The sequence below is a fragment of the Pimephales promelas genome, chromosome 11 (assembly GCF_988280905.1).
Source record: "Pimephales promelas chromosome 11, fPimPro1.hap1.1, whole genome shotgun sequence".
Classification (NCBI taxonomy): Eukaryota; Metazoa; Chordata; class Actinopteri; order Cypriniformes; family Leuciscidae; genus Pimephales; species Pimephales promelas.
Genome location: NC_142779.1, coordinates 15,225,638 through 15,243,335, shown reverse-complemented (window position 1 = coordinate 15,243,335; position 17,698 = coordinate 15,225,638). Strand labels below are relative to the sequence as shown.

Sequence of the window (17,698 nt, the reverse complement as noted above, 5' to 3'; positions counted from 1 at the left end):
CATTGACCCCTGCCAATACACAGTTCAAACATTTGGGTCAGTAAGATGCGTTTAATGTTGCACATGTTTGGGTCAAATATGGACAAACCAACAGTTGGTTCGTTTTTTTTAAATAACATTTTACACCCAATGGCTGGGTTTGTCCATATTTGACCCAGATGTGGGTTGAAACACTCAAGCATTCAAGCATTTTTGTGTGTGTCTTTATGCTCACAAAGGCTGTTTATTTGATCAAAAATACAGTGAAAAGTGAAACAGTACTATTTTATTATATTTTAAAATAATATTTCTATTTGAATATATTTTAAAAAATGTAATTTACTACTGTGATGGAAAAGCTGAATTTTCAGTATCACTCAGTCTTCAGTCACATGGTCCTTCAGAAATCATTCTAATAATTTGATGCATAAGTTAGGCTAGATCTCTTATTATTTTCAAACTTGAAAACACTTAATATGATAACTTGCTGCTTAATATTCATGTGGACACTGATTTTTCTTTGAAGAACAGCATTTATTTGAAATAGAAATCTTTTGTAATTTTATACTGTAGATGTTTTTACTGTCGCACACATTTACTGAATCAAATTACACAAAAAACACCAAAACAAATCCCAGTGACCCCAAACTTTTCAACGGTAATATTTAAATGTTAATGTATATATTATTTATGTTTGTTTGCGGATTTGGAGTTTCCTATTTAAATTTTTTTTTTAATTTTTTATTAAACTGTGTATTTCAGGGAAAATAAGGTAAATTTGTGTTATGAACATTTTGACATCTCACAAGGTCAAATGAGCTGGATAGTTCCACATTACTGTACAATATGCAAACTGTATATTGAAAAGTTTTTCGTATTTTTATTTAACTTTACACAGTCACTTCTTTTGTCACAGTTGCTAATGTGTAGTCCTTTGAGAAAATAAACTCAGAACACACTGAAATGTTTCAGTTCCTTGTGTGGTTAAGAATGTTAACATCCCCCGAAACTAAGTATTACTATACATACAAAAACCAAATACGGGGTTTCGACTGACTGTCGTAATGTTACGTTAATGAGGAAACATTTAGCTGAGGAGGACGAATAAGACTGATCATAAGGCCACAACAATAACAAAAAAGTCAGAGTCAAACAGTCAGCTCTTTATTAAACAAGGAACAACAGTGAAGTGCATTCATTGCTGACAATGTTGTTTTTACTTTAGGCCTATAACATATTCCAAATACTGTAGCATGCTTCAACTTCCCATTGCTGTGCCACCATGGGGCGAGATTATTGTTTGAAACATTTGAAAGGAACTTGCTGTAAATTCAATAGCTCTATTGCAGTTAGATGAAAAAAAGCTCTGGCATCATAAGGATCTTAGTGAATTCAGTTCAAAGAGCATGACAGGAAGGGAACAAGTAAAACTAAAAATGAATGATGTCCTTGTTGTCATACTTCACTTGTTTTGACTCCTCCAGTTGACAGGAAGAGCTTGATCAGAGGGTGTCAGTTGGTTTTAACATTTCCTACCGTTTTTACTCGCTCGGATTGACTAGAGCAGGAAAATGCGCAGTGGGGTGAATGAGTTCAAAAATGTCACTGAACTCTTTTCACTTTGTACTTGCCATCATTTCCAACATAGCCATCAAGTGATTTCCACAGATACTTGGAAAGATATTTTGAAAATTCTAAAAATGTTAGCAAAATTATTTCTATTTTTTTTATCTTTCCAAGCACGACATTAGCATTAGGGATTTTATGGAGTTAGCCTGCCACCTAGTGGCCCTAAATGGGACATGCTTAATTTGACATCAAGTAAAAGTGGACAAAGGTCATTGCAGTACAAGAGAATGGTAACCAAAACATGGTTAGCACTGACAGCACTGGATGTTGTGCATATCTTCGGAGTTGGATGTTGTGCATATCTTCGGAGTTGGGTTTAGCTTTCATGAGAGCAGTCCTAACATTTTTGTCAAAGGAAGTAAGAGAAGAGACGCCCATCGGAAGGGTGCCTCTCTCTGTTCCTTCATGGGTATAAATAGTTACTTCCTCTCAGGCAATTCCATCGGCAGCTCTGTCTGGGTGGAGGTACTTGCAGTCGGACAGAGGGGTCAGAAAGCTTCAAAGAGACCTAACGTTCAGCTTCAATGTCTTAATGACAGGCTACTCACCCTCAGAGCCCTTACAATGCTCACAATGGAGTTCACTTCCTGTGTGCGTTACAAAGCTCCCATATCTACTTCAACATCTATCCACAAAGTCCAGGAAGCACATACGTTACATAAAGTATGCACACAATGTAAATACGTTTCGAATGATCAGGGCCGTGCACCTTTCATAATAGATAGAGGATAGAAAGATAGATGCTCATTAAAAAAAGAGAACATTTTAAGAACTTTCTGAACAAGCTTTTCCCCTCCACAGTGGAGCCGTCGAGAGCAGTGGCGTTCCTGAGCCAGAGAGCGCAAACATCCCACTCCCGGCCACGGGCTGGGCTCCAGCTGAGAGTGTAGGATGTTTACACTCCCTGAAGCTCAGGCTGTGGTGGAGAGATCTGGTCATGACTTCATAGCAAAGAATTCTTGACCCAAGCATACCTGAATATCACGTTTCGATCTTTGCGTTATTTACTTGCAAACTTATTATTTATTTTAGTTGAGCTTTTAGGGCCGCCAAAGTTAATGTGTTAAATATCTCAGCTCTGCCTGGATATTTCTCATTATGTGCATCTATATTTTTATTTTGCATTTGAGTTTTTTGTTTTTATTTCAGTTATTTTGCTTTACTTCACTTTTTCCCACTAATTCTCATTAATGATAAAGCTATGCCAGTACAACATTTTTTAAAAGTGAACGGTCCACAAGTTAAATTCATAGAATATCAGAGGAAATGAGATCATTGCCAATGAATGAGGAGTGGTGGATGAGAGTATGTCACTGCTGTGCCTTTCAGGAATCTGGACATGCCAGTCATTAGTCTTTGAGATAATCTAACCGCTCTATTAATAGAGACACATTCCTCACGCTGCAGCCTACTGGTTCTCTTCGGGGAGGGTTTGTTTGTGCGAGTAAATAGAACGTGAGGGTCCGGAGTCGATGTCCTAAGGGACAGGGGAGAGGCGGAGACACTGGACGCTCCCACGGACCAGCGTCATCTGAGGAGCCTTTGCATCGCTCCTGGCCCCTGTCCAGGATCCCTAGCCCACCCTCCCGAAAGCAGCAACCGCTCCTCCCTCCTGAGGATGTGGCCGCTCCCAGCCCCTCTGAACTGGCCTGAATGGGAGCTTTTCACATTCTTCAAGTCCCCGTTTCTCTTATTGGACAAGAAGGCTCTCTTTCTGCCCCCTCTCTCTATGTCTTCACTGAATCTTCTGGGAAAAGTCATCAGACTCGGTGCCAGCCTATGGGCATAAAGAGGGGTGGAGGACAAGGAACACACAGAGAAAGAGTGATTGAGTTTACCAGGAAGGGGAACAAGAGGGGACAGAGCGATTAAACTGGTGGGGCTGGAAAAAGACAAGAATGATTTTTATAAAGGGCTTAGTGAATGCAGGCATACAAAAACTGCAACATAGATGCTATTGTAATAGGTAAATGTACTGTGTTCTTCCATTTTGGTTTTTATTCACTAAATATTTACACTCTAGTATTCCAGTTAGTGACTGTTGCCATCGTGAATGCATTAGACATGATTTGGAAGCAAGATTTAATGACGTTCTGCCACTGTATCAATTGTAGCCTACGCTTGACTGAAACATTGCATCATTTTTGATAAATTGTTAAAATATTTTAAACAAAGAATGACTTTAATTTGCCAATCTCTGTGATTTTATCCAGCATTTTAATAGCAAATTGAAATACAAAATACCAATTTACAGCTTATTCAACAATTCAGCACAGTTTATCATTACCCCATTTTTTTTGAAGAACTTGGTACTTTGTATGATTTTTGTATGAATTATAGACACTGTAGACTGGAGTTGTTCTCAACTTCGGTCCTGGTGCCCCACCGCTCTGCACATTTTGTATGTCTCTTTTATTTAACACACCTGATTCAGATCATCAGCTTTTTAGTAGATCAGATAAGAGAGACATGCAGAGAAGTGGGACACCTCACCTGAAACTAGAGTTGACAACCACTGATATAAAGAAACGATAAAAGGAATCAGAATGTCATTTGAGAATAACATAAAGCTTTATTTATTTATTTCTCAATTACTGTACTCTATTGTTTCACATAAAAGATGTCCCTGAGGACTGTCTCACCCCTAGGACAGGGTGTCTGCAGGGTCAACCTAAGAGAGCTGTCCAGAGTGCTGAAACTGGGTGCTCATTAAAAATGTCATTTTGATTAAGTGAAGAAACCTTTGTTAACGTTATGAGTAAAATGTCATAGACCAGTGAAATTAAGTCTTTAACCCTGCTCTTGGGGACCCACTTGCTGTATCCTAATTCAGCGGCTGCATCCTTCAAAGGCCACAACTTTGAAGTCCACAAAGGTCAAATCGAGCGTTGTTAAATGGGACGGTCTAGCCTACGGGAATTGTTCTTGTCGCCTAGCATCTGTGACAATTGCCATTAATACTGGGCTTTTTAAAAAGTTATATTTAACTGTCTTGAAAACAAAACAGGGTTCACAACCTGATCAATTTATGTGCATAATAAAGATGATAAACTATATTAAATCGCATCTTAGTAAATGTTAACGTTTTCATTTTTGTATTGTTAAATATTTGAGTAAGTTGAAACTAAATTCTTGCATTTAAAAGTATAAAACAGCAATTTTTCTAAAAAAAATAAAATCCTGTTGTCACCGTTGGCTAGGCCGCAAAGGACCCAACTGTTGAATCCTTCATTGCCCGGAAAATGAAGGCCGCATTTGGAAAAGCCTTCGAATTTGGACAGCTTTCGTCTTGCGTCTGTGATGCAATTGGCCTTCGAATGTGGCCCTTTAAAGGATGCAGCCTCTGAATTGGGACGCAGCTACTGACCTGCAGTTGGAGTTCAGCTCCAACCTTGATCAAACACACCTGATCCAGCTATTGAAGGTCTTCATGATGGCTTGAAAAAAAAAACTACATGCAAGTCTGTTGAAGCAGGTTGGGAATAACCTTTGCAGGACAGTGGGTCTCCTAACTAGGCCACATGTCAAACTCCTTAAGGGCCACTGTCCTGCAGAGTGTACAGTAACTCCAACCGGTTCTAAAACACCTGCCTGGAAGTTTAAAGTAATCCTAAATACATTGACTAGCTGTGTCTTTAATTAGAGTTTGAGGTTGAGCTAAACTCAGCTGGACAGTTTGACACCCTGATCTAGGTCAAAGACTTCACAGTCATTCACACATTTTTTTATAGCAACTGACTGAATTTTAAGGTGATGCAAGTAAGCCACCTTACATCACCTTTACTATCATGAATTAATATGTAAAGACCACCAAGGCATACTGGCTCAGCTAATGGTGTGAGTTTGGGAGCCGTGACTTTTTGTTTGTCCAACCAATTGCAGATGGAGGACAAGAGTTGTGTCAACATCCATTATTTTTCCAATTCTCTTTGGTGATGCAGAAATTACATATTTCACTTTTAAAGGTATATTTTCGGTAAAATAATAAACATCCACGACTATAGACTAAGATAAGACTATATAAATGTTTATAGACTGATATTTAACCTAATGTATTATTTCATAAAACATACAGTATTTTTCAGCATACAGAGCTTATTGACAACCAATAACACAACCATAACAGTGTTTGAACAATGAACACAGAAGCAATAATTGCCAATAACGTTTGTTCCTAATCATATGTACTATGATTTTAGGGGCAGATTATAGATTGATAAAGAATTATTTTTGCGCTATCTTACACAATACTATGTTATTATGACCTCAAGAAACTCCATTTTGATGTTTGCATCACATAAGCAGCTCCAAATGTACAAATTTTCTGATGTGGTAACCCTGAATAAAATGGCATTATTGCTTCAGCACATGCATTTTTATCTCATTTGCTTTTAACACCATCTAAAAAGTCACCTGGTATGTACTGTATGAGCCTGGGCTGTTTTTTTTTTTACATTTACAGTGTTAACAGAACAGTAAATTTATTTAAGTACTAGTCGAAACTGCTACACTTGAAACATGGTTCACGATACTAAAATATAGCTCTTAACTTCAATAATGTATCTGTAGTAGTAATATTGTTTAAGATAAACATTTACCAGTGTTGTCTGATATTTTGCAAAGCCCATAGTCTGAATATAAGAAATGGTCAAACAAATAAATACAAATATTTTTTTTTTAAAAGTAGCTTTTACATTTTAGACAGTGTTAATGTATCAATTGGTTCAGTGAATGGACTTTGTAGGCTTGAAAGTTTACACTTTGCTGACCCAAAGCTGTTCTTCAGGATCACATTTCTGTGCTTTTCATTGCACGCCCTGTGGGAGCCTTCATGCAGGAGGTGGGAAAGCGAGAGTCCAGTGCTCTCTGTATCTGTGTTACAAGCCTTTGAAACTCTGAGAAGGAGTGACCCAGAGCAGGGGGCAGCTCAGCTAATCTAGGTCTTAGCGCTCCACAGGTGTTGGGGCTGAATGTGTTTTACATGATTGAATGTGTTAATCTGACACAAATGGCAACCCTTGGCTTCTGATGTTGACATTCGGCCTCTGGAGACAGTGTTCGTTCTCACCAGAGCCCGTGAAGCAGACCCTCGACCTGATTTGCCACAGAGGGATCCATTTCCAGCCTGTCTCAGTTCACACAGCTACGCTGTTGCAGCTGCTGGATCGAAAGCAAAATGGCTGAAACAGTCAGCTCGTTTTGTGTATACGATAAAAAACACAGGAAAGTGTGAAAACCTTTCATAGTTTACTGTCAGAAGTGGCTTGGGGTGTGTTCACACTTGTAGTTCAGTTCGCTTGGTTTGTTTGGTCCGGACCAAAAAAAAACCCCATCTAGTCCTGGTGCGCTTAGCGTTCATATTGACATTTTTAACACTGAACCTAAATGGCATACTTCACAACCTGATACGTTCACAGTCTATATTTCGGGACGGAATTGACCAAACATCCAAAAAATTGCTGTGTGGATCTGAGACCCATCTTTTCAGCAGTCTCTGTCCACTTGTTTGGTGCACATCAGGGTTCGAATGGCAGCGTTCGTTCACACTCAGGTTTAAACCACACTAACAGAGCAATCGCACCAGGGTTTGTTTTATTCGAACCAAACATGCAAAGTATGAACAGACCCTTGGTGTCACATAGCTCACGTGACTTATGGCATAAATTGCATATGTTAGGGGTGTAACGATACACGTATTCGTATTGAACCGTTTGGAATCGTATTAAATCGTTGGACCATTTTTCCTGCCGACCAAAATTTCGTTATTTCAAATGTAGGCGCATTGCGCGTGGCAAGCGCGCTCATAATGTAAGGGACACTGGCGTGACCACAACTTTGCCCAACATCAAATGGCAAATGTACTGTAAGTGGAACGAAACTAAGCTACTCGTTATTGTGTGGTTGACCGGACCGTTTATCAGTTTGGACCAATGCAGCGCGAGCTGATCTTGATCATCAGGACTGATACTACACAGCAAAATCCAGTATAGAAAGCATTTGAATTCGCCACTGAAGTAAGAACATCGCTGCAAGATCTAGTGAGAAACATTCACATTTCTCTGTTATTAACGGATCAAACGTGGAAACCAGGAAAAACATTGTGCCATGAATGAACTAATCTGTGTCCACAGATCAGCAACATTCACCATGGGTTTACTGTAGTAACACTAACTGTTACCATGGTCATGGGAAGTTTGGCAGGAATAGTAGGCTATAATGCTTTCAAGTAACATTATGTCGGTTTTATTTTGACATTATGAATACAATTGCTGCCCTGAAATGTTAATCTGAATTAAAATAAACCTTTGTTTATAACTACTACAATATTACATTTCATTTTGTCCAATGAGCTGTTTTTATATGAGTATATGAGTTTATATGAGTTTTATATGCTCCTAAGAAAAGTCAATTATTACTCCATCATTGCTCAAAGTAAAATAAAATATCATACTTTATGATGTTAGTTTTATTAAAAAATATCATAAAAAATTACTTCAAGGACATTTCTCTGGCATTTCTTTCTTTTTGCTGCATCGAAAACGTACCGAACCGTGAATTTTGTGAATATATAATTTTTTTTTTTTAATATATATATATATATTTTACACTGACAGAAGATGTTACCCTTTTTTTGACAGGAACAACAGTACGAGGGCAGCACAAAAATCAGATCTGGTCATGATCTGGTTACAAACGTATAAAGATTGTTACGTTTAAAAGCTAGGGCCATTATGGCAATGACTGAAAAAGGAGTAGCCTTGATTTGGTGTATTAGTTGAGGTTTGGTAAACAAAACACAATTTTATTTGAGTGCACTTTATTTTTTAGGTTTAATTTTTTATTAAAAATAAACCAAACATACATTTCAACCTAGGTCGCACCTATGTTAAAGTAAAAATAAGAAAGACTGATATAAATATAACTCTGCATTCCAAATCTTATAAGTTGTTGGCCAATCTGTTTTAGGTTACTATTTTCACAGTGCTTTCCAGATTTTTGTACAATGTGCATCAGACAGCCAGTGACTTTGGGTGGCTCTTTCGAAAGTGGGACTAGAAGTAATTGGACCACCTCAAAAATCAGATGCTTTGTTCCAGTGGGTGTGCCCGTGTTCTCCAGATGCAGGTTTCCGGGTGAGAGTAACAGCAGTTGGCTGCTGCAAACATCCGACTGAAAGCTCAATCTTAAGCACCAGCTTCCAGTCAAGGATGTTTACAGTAGCCCGTACTGCCAGCTGTTTTTTTGCCCATTCAGTCGATACCTAAACCTGACACTGACTGTAACCCTAATCCACTGAAATGTGTACCTTTGCTGACACAAAAACTTGACAAGCACCAGTAAAAACTTCTATAAAAGGCGGACTTCAGAGGCCTTTCAGCACACCTACCTCTGTGTCCATGGAGAGACAGTCATTCCGGCAAGGTTTGGCCCACCTTGTGACACTATGAGGGCTGGTAACCATGACAGAAGAGAAATGCCATATTTACATTGAAAACACTGGAAACTCGGCAGCTCCCGTTTGTTTTGCCAGGACTCTCCCACAAAGAGCCAATCTGATGAAGCTTCACATGCAACATATCCCTGCTGACTGCAAACATCTCCTAAACACAAACACCAGAGGAGCTTCCTGCCAACCCTCTCCAATCACAAAGAGTCCATCTCTGTTTACTCTTTAAACGGAGCTGTTAGGACCCCTGTGTTGTGAGGGCTGAGATGGCAGATTTCCTCAATACCGTCTTAACTCCCTTCAGCGTTAGACCCATTACACAATGCCAACTTAAAACTTAAAATCAATAAATCAGCATCCTTTTCTGTCATCAGTTGTACTTTCCCGGCAATGTTTCCACTCAACTGGCCTCTAAAACTGGAAATGTGTTTAAGTTAGAAAAGCTAAGTGTCTATTTTGAAAAAGTGACAATGGGAATTAGGAATGTGTCTCTCCTCTCTTTCATGCTTCTTCTGTGTCTCTTCTCTCTTTCATGCTCTATTGTTTATTCTCTGCAAGAAATCTGTATATGCATTCAGAAACTGATTTTCAGTTAGTGAGATGTTTTGTTTATGATATTCATTGATTTGCTAAATGTGTTGCACCTTTCATTGACTTCTTACGAAATCTTAAGCTGTTTATATATAATATATAATATTTAGCTGTTTCTGAACCTAAGTCCTAAGTCCTTTTCTATACTTTAATATTTTAAGAATATTTTACAACTTTCGATTTTAAAACAAATAAACATTATTACGTAAAACAACAAGAAATCAATGGATTCTGGGATATTTATAGGTCACTAATCAACTAAACAAATTTGTGACTGACTATATATAATATATATATATATATAAGGAAACTGATAAATGCCACAATTTGGTGAGTCTAGAACCAAAGATAATTTCATATTTTATGTGTTGTTTGAATAAATTGTTCAAATCTTTACAAAATAGCTATTCTTAAGTGATGTTAAGAAAAATATACATCATGATGCGCTGGAAGACATCATCAGTGATGTGTCCTGGGGTCATTGGGTGCTTAGGGCATTTCAACATCAGATACCCTCGCCCAGCTGACCTGGCTGGAGTTGATTAGAACCCAGCCTGTGTCCCAGGAGCATTAAAATCAAAATTAATATTAAAATAATAATAATGCATTATTTTTTACTCTTTACATTTTAATAAAATATTGTATTTTCCAATAATGCATTTTTTCCCATATGTAGCTATCTTTGTTAGAAAGAAAACCTGCTTTTGGAACATTACATGTACCCTGAATACAAAAGCTATAATATGCATACATATTTGTTTGTGTGTAAATTAATTCAATTTGTAACATGCATCCCCATGACATCCTATACAGCAGCAGTCAGAAGCATGTGCTGTAAGATAAATAACAGGTTGTAGGGATGCACGATATATCGGCCAGCATACAGGTATCGGCCGATATATGTTCATTTTTAATGTTATCGTTATCGACCTGGTAAGAAAATGTGGCCAATATATGAAAGCTGATAAATAATGTATTATTCCCTTCAGCTGAGACACTTGTTAGATACAAATTTGTATTTAAGTTTATCGGCCGATATATCGGTTATCGGCTTTCAAATATAAAGAATTATCGGTTATCGGTATCGGCCAAAATTTTCTTATCGGTGCATCCCTAACAGGTTGCTAATGAGACTTAGCTCAAAGTGTGTGTAAACTAGAGACTGTGTGGAGGGTCTGATCTGCAGAGCACTTGCAGCGACATGATTCTGGATAAATTGATAGTCACGATTTTTTTTTTGTTTCAAATAGAGATTGTGATTCTCAAAAGGATTCTGAACAGACACCAAACAAAACATTGTCACAAAAGTCCAAATTCACAGTACTCATAACAGAGTAGGCAAAAAGTACCTGGATTACTTCTTCAGGCAAGATAATGAAGTGTGCATATGATGGAAACTTTACTATCTCATGAGGCCATTGGAGATGATTTGTAAATGGCAATGACGTGACGCAAATGATGACGGTAGGTCACGTGATAATTGGCAAAAGTAATACGTCCAGATTACATTCATACTATATAGAATGTACATTTTTTTTAAGTACCTACTCAAAAGAGAGTGTGATTTCAGACAGCATTTTTGAAGGAATCTCCTGAATAAATGATTCAATTGAAAAACTTTTTTTAACAGGAACTTGTCACCACCTAGTAGTTAACAATCTAATTGATACAATAGTTATTTGAAGAGCCAAGTTACATTCAACAGCTGATTTGCACACTATAAACTTTTATCAGAAATAAAGATTCTGTGTAGTTGAAAATATTTTCATACCTACACGTCTCTGGGTCCGCAGAAGCACCAACACAGATTTAAATGTTGCGGTTTGATTTTGCCAAAGGTTTTTAACAGACACAGGAGAATCGTCGTCATTTAGGAATAAGATCACGTGGATGTCTGAATCGATATTGCGTTTTTTTTTTTTAAACGATTAATCGTGTAACTCTCCAGTGCGCTGATTCTCGTGAAACTCCCAGGGTCCCATATCCCTCCCAGCGTTCAGGTCACGGCGGGAACAAAGCAAACTTTATCAGAGCACAGCAATCCCACATTCCGCAGATTCTTAGCACTTGGCAACCGCATAGCATGTAGTAAGGCAGAGATGTAGGGAGAAGGAATTGGGGGAAGGGGTGGAGAGCAAGGAAAGAGAGCGAGACTAAATGAAAAAAGGAAGGGATCTGGCAGACACGGCCTCCACCCAAACAAGGCCTCTGATCACATCAATAATTGGCTATGGTTTTGTTCACCCTGGTTTTACAGTTACCATTAGCTTTGATCTATTTTTTGATGGTGCACAAGCAGCAGTCTTGGTTTATTTGATGCTCACAGAAAGATAAATAGTCCCCTAAGTTGTCAAATTATTTGGAACATATTAAGATGATCAGAAAATCCATGTCATGACTCCTTTAAATAGTCAAAATATACATAGCCTATATGTTTAATAAACTATGAAAATTAAAGGCTGCCCAATAATAGTCAAATAAATGTTAGTCAACTAAAGGAGGCTTGGTCGACTAAATTTGAATTAGTCGATTAGTCGCGGAAAAAAAACCCTCAGGAAGACAGGAAGTGGAAACATCGAAGATCCAAATTGTGAGAACATTTCGAGAGGATAAAAATGACCACAAAACAGTGACGTGCGAACTCAAACATGATTTATCAGCCACTTCACAAGGCTGGCCGCTCACTCTCACGTTAACATTAAACTTGATAAATGTGAGGTAATATTAGGCGGATATGCATTTGTTCTTGCGGTGTGTAAGCTAAATTAGTATTGTGTTATCTGCACAGCATGTTTAACTTAACTTCTACAGTATGTAAAAGAGCGCATATTCAAAGCCTGGCTTCACTGTGAGCAAGACAGAGCTCATTTCTTCCCGACAACGTGGATCAACTCATGTTCCTTTCTGACTGAGATTGGAAGAAAAACATTGTGACGTGAGTCAGATATAGCCTAATTGTCCATATTGTTTTAGTGTTTCAGATGCTGCTATATATTTTATTTTTTTAGTTTTTATATAGGACTAATGTATATTTATTTTGTTTGTGTTCCGACCTCTAAAATCTGAGTTTGTGTTCTGAACTCAGAAAAGTTTATGCCATGATTGCCGGTGTCGCTGAGGCAAGCTTGAGCACTTAATTTATGTTTTAAATGCTTATTATTATGGTTAAGTAGCCTGGCATGCCAGACCTACATCAGGATGTTAGGTCTGGGAACTCACCATTGACAGGGCTCGATGCAAGTGGCGGGATAAACGGCTGTCTTTCAAATTCCCTCTGCACGCAATAAGATAGCGCTACAATCAACCAGAGCAACGAAGAAGGTGGCGTAGTCAGAGCGATTAAAAATTACTCAAGTGCCGTTTTTTGTTCGTTTTTTAAAGAAAAGCTTAACTTTAAATCATCCAGACTCGCTGCCAAGCTCGCTATTTGCCGATGTTGGTCATGTGTGTGATGCGTGTGACGTACAACAACAGATCATACACTGTTAAACTAGTAACCTGACTCGAGGCACAGAGAGAAGGAAATGAATAGTTGAAAAAAAGTTATTTTGGTTGTTTTTTTTGCGCACACAAAGTGTTCTCGTCGTTTGATAAACTTAGGATTGAGCCACTGTAGTCACTTAGACTATTTTAACAATGTCTTTAATAACTTTTCAAGGCCGACAAGTTTCGAATTCGTGTTCCTAAGATGAACGAAGGTCTTACGGGGTTGGAACAACATGAGAGTGAGTAATTACTGACAGAAATTTCATTTTTGGGTGAACTATCCCTTTAAGTTTTTCTCTCCTGACTAATCGACTTATAGCTTAAACGAACGACTAACAATTGAGTACAAAAATCTTTAGTTGGACGCAGCCCTACAAAACTGTGACTGAATGCATTTTCATCATATGGAAAAGAGCTGCGTTGACATTTATGATAATAACTCTTTACACACGGCACAGGAAAAACGTTTCGAGTGACATCAGGGTGGGTGGATGATGTCATAGATTTAGTTTAAAGCTAATGATTGAGACATGTAAATGAGACTTATGTCACAGCATTTTACACTTTTTAACCTAAAATAGTCAATTAACGTATCACAGGTACAACTACTTATTTCTTGAAGTTCCAAACTCAACACAGAGAGACTCGACTTCTGACTCCTGAGTTTGACTAGTTATGATGCTGTTATGCTACTAACACAAACACAATATATTCCTAGACAAGGCAAAGTCACAGTAACGTCACAAAGATCAGACTATATGCACAAAAATGTAACATATTCAGCTACCTCTTTATCTTTTCTCTTTCTGTCTGAAAGCTCAAAAAAGCAGAACCTTCTCAAATAAAGCTGTATACATTGGTTCTGATTTTCTGATCGTCCTGTTCTCCCTGAGACTGTAAAAAATCCCACCCTTGTGAGCGGCACTCTGATTAGATCAAGGGCCTCATCAAAGCATTCCTTCCCCAACACTGACTTAAACTGCATTTCTCATGATGGCAGATGCCCTATGGGACAAACTCGTTGTGGAGCATATGAGGTTAAGTCAAGAGTACCCACAACTTGTTACCTATTAAACACTTTTGTCAAGTCAAGTTTGGACGACATTTGTTATGCGTTTGACTGATTTGTGAAAATGTTCTTCAAATAACTGAATCACTGTTGCCTAAATACCATAATACAGCTATGGATAAAACAAACAGAGACATGGCAAATATGTCAGGCTATTGATATTTTCCTGCTGATTTTCCCTTTTTTGTGTTTCATAAAGTTTAAACGCAAAAAAAAAAAAACCATAAAAACAAAACAAAAAAAAACTGTCCCATTTTTTTTTCCCTGTTCCACACAGAAACACTTGTTTCCATTCACTGGCATTGATTTAACTTTCTCTCTCCTTTATTTTATTTTTTCCAGGAACCCAAAACTGCCCAAAGCTGGATCAGATGAGCGAAGGCCTCTCTGACCTTGCTGAAGGTCACACTTCTTTGCACTCTACGGGCAGTTAAACACAGCTCGCTGATTCCAGGCACGAAACTCACAGTAAGAGAACAAGTCATCTGTGTCACCAGAACACTGATTAACAGAAAACGCTAAGTTCGCTAACTTTTAGAGGTCAACAGGAAGTCATGCCACCCGACACTTACACTCTACCGGCTGTTTTGCGTCACTGAATTAGAAGTGATAAAACAGACATGGAACGAAGACGAAAAAGACTTGCTTAACATGTTAAATGCAATAATGAATGGTTTAATGAATGAGTCTTTGACACATTGTCCTCCATTGCCTCATGCCAACTCACCCAACTACACAAAATCTGATTTCCAAATCATCTTTGTGCAGTAATGAATAAGCAAGATTACTTTTGACTATTTCAATGATGCAAAATAAGTAAAGTGTGGCGCTGATGTGACAGTAAGATAAAAAGGAAATGCTGGCCTACATATTCTTGCATCTGTTCAAAGAAAACACATCCATTTACACCAACAATGATAACAATAATGATAATTATAACAACAACGTTTCAATAATCGTTACAATTCTATAAAGAAGTCCACATCACAAACCTTTATGCCAAACAATTAACGACACAGTGGGACAAAATCGTGGCTAGAATCGTTTTCAGAATTTTTTCTATGTTTTTCACGATGAACGGATAAAAACACTGACATAAAATCAGGATCTATCTGCATTCAAAGCAGAAGACGACATAACTGCAGCGAGACATAACTGAGTTAATACAGTGCAGATTGGTTTAACCAACAGAAACTTAAAATATTTTTATCTAAAACCCATAAATTATCTAAGTTGATTTGACAAAACATTTTTTTTAATCATTAGCCTAATAGTTATCGTTCTTGGTGCAATGGGACTTAACAGCACACTTGACCAAAAAAAAAAAAAATTTTGAATAAAATTGTATTTAATTAATTACCTGCTTTGGATAAAGGCGTCATTCCCGAGCTAACTACTTTTTATTAAAAATATATTATCCATAAACCTATTCAAATATAATGATGAATACAATTTCACTTATAACATATTACAAATGTTTAATTAACAGACGATCAAATTAAATTTGACTGACAAAGCTGCCTTCTAAATGTGCCAATATCACCTCTGTGTTCATGGCATATTCCGGAGCCGATTTAGTCTTGCTTGCTTTTTATTTTTTATTTATTTCTTTTTTACGAAAGAGCATCTGTGTTTCTCTCCCTCAAATTGTCAGGGTAGTGCCATATTTGGTTTTTAAGGGATAAAAACGAGGATGTGAGGAAAAGAAGTACACTGTATAATTACCTCTATACAGTAGCTACCTAAATGGAAAACCCGGACACGGAATTCTCTGACAGACTCCGGTCCACTCATACACAACGCTCCAGGCCGGCTTTTAGTGCGCGAGTTGCTTGTTAACGCAATAACATGAATGGCAGATAAAACACAGAAAGCGGAAAAATATAATATTGATTATGTTAATATTGTAAGTAATATTAAGTAATAACTAATAAGTCATTTTGATTACTTGGTAATGTACCTACATTATATTCTTACAATCTGCCTGTGATGTTGATAATCAGTAATCAAGTGATTACCTGCGGCCTTGTGCTTACAGGCAAATAACAGTGTTGATATTAATCTCCAAGTGTCATACATTGATTAAATGAATAGGCTATATTGTCCTTCACCATTTCATAACTTTTTTTTTTCTTTACTGAGCCATTTCCTGGACACAGCTGTGCAGACTTACACTGCTTGCTCAGTGCTATGCCATACAGAATATTATTAATTAAATAAAGACACTTAATACAGAAAACTGAACACTCACCGAAGTTAAAGTCAGAATGTATGTATTTTTAAGAAAGATATCCGTCCGAGGAACTTTTTTACACAAACTTCTTCGAAGATGTCCGTGACTTTTCCTCCAGCGGTGACAGCAAAAATGCCTCGTGAGAAAATGCATAAATGTCCAGAAAGGATGTCCTCTCTACTTCGACTGATAATCGCCGCGTTCGTCGTCTTCATAATGACTTTATCATGTCTTCAACTTCACAACAAAACCCGTCCTCAGGTCATTTCAAGTTTTTGGTCAAAGCAGACATGTAACGTTAGAATGTATTTGCATAAACTGGTGGGAACCACCACAAGTGCGTAATAATTAGCCTACCGCACGCGACGCGACAAAAATAGAAATTGACCGTTATAATCTACTTAATATTATAGTGGTTTCGTTAGTTTTATAGCGTCGCGTCGCTCTTTTACAGTGTAGATACGGCGTTAGAGTCAATAATAAAGCTTTGTAAGATGGCAACTGTAAGCTGTAAGGCTGCTTGACTTCTTCGTCCGAGCGCACTGTAAAGCTGTCACCCACTCCGGGCAATCTGTCACTCCTGACTTTTTCTATTCGGATTCCAGCGCTTCGGCCCGCCCCTTTTCTGTCATCGCTGTCGAGTCCTGACCAATCAACAGGCGAAGCGCTTTCATCCACGATGGTGCATGACCTCTTGACCGCTGTACTTTTATTTTTTATTTTTTTGTCCATATCTGAGTATTTTTACATGTATCACAAATCTGCCGAATTATGAATGGATTTACATAGGTTAATTCAAAATGGACACATTGCTACTGATTCTGTACCAAACCATATGCTTAGATACTTTTATTTCTCTGTTTAAAATCTCTCTGGATATGTTTGCTTTTTGTATTTATTGTATTGCATATGCTGATAAAAATCAATGTATTATATATATTGACAATCAAAATCACTTCAAAAAAAATCAACAAGTCATCCGAAATGCTTCGACGTTTTTTATTTTATTTTATTTTATTAAAAATACACTTTAGGGTTCTGAGAAAAAAAAAAATCCCTTTATTCTGGAGGGACGGTGAGTAAGAGTAATGTCAGTGAAAAATATAGAAAGGTCTATGCAACTACTTAGGTTAAATGAATTGAAATAAAAAATGTGGCATCAACTAACCATTTTTATCTTAATATATTATGGTACCATGCCCCACGAAGGTCACTAACCTTGAGGTAAAATGCTGCTCTTTCTTACACTATTTTCATAGGAGAT

The 17,698-nt window shown here is 37.6% G+C and overlaps 1 long non-coding RNA gene across 1 annotated transcript; it reads right to left on the bottom strand.

The window, feature by feature from the left end:
• Positions 1-1,121: 1,121 nt before the first annotated feature.
• LOC120479713 (uncharacterized) lies at positions 1,122-16,992 on the bottom strand. The gene is made up of 2 exons (XR_005622962.2): positions 16,453-16,992; positions 1,122-3,385 (listed from the first exon to the last, which is right to left on the bottom strand). It is a non-coding gene; the product is annotated as an uncharacterized LOC120479713 (long non-coding RNA).
• Positions 16,993-17,698: the final 706 nt, after the last annotated feature.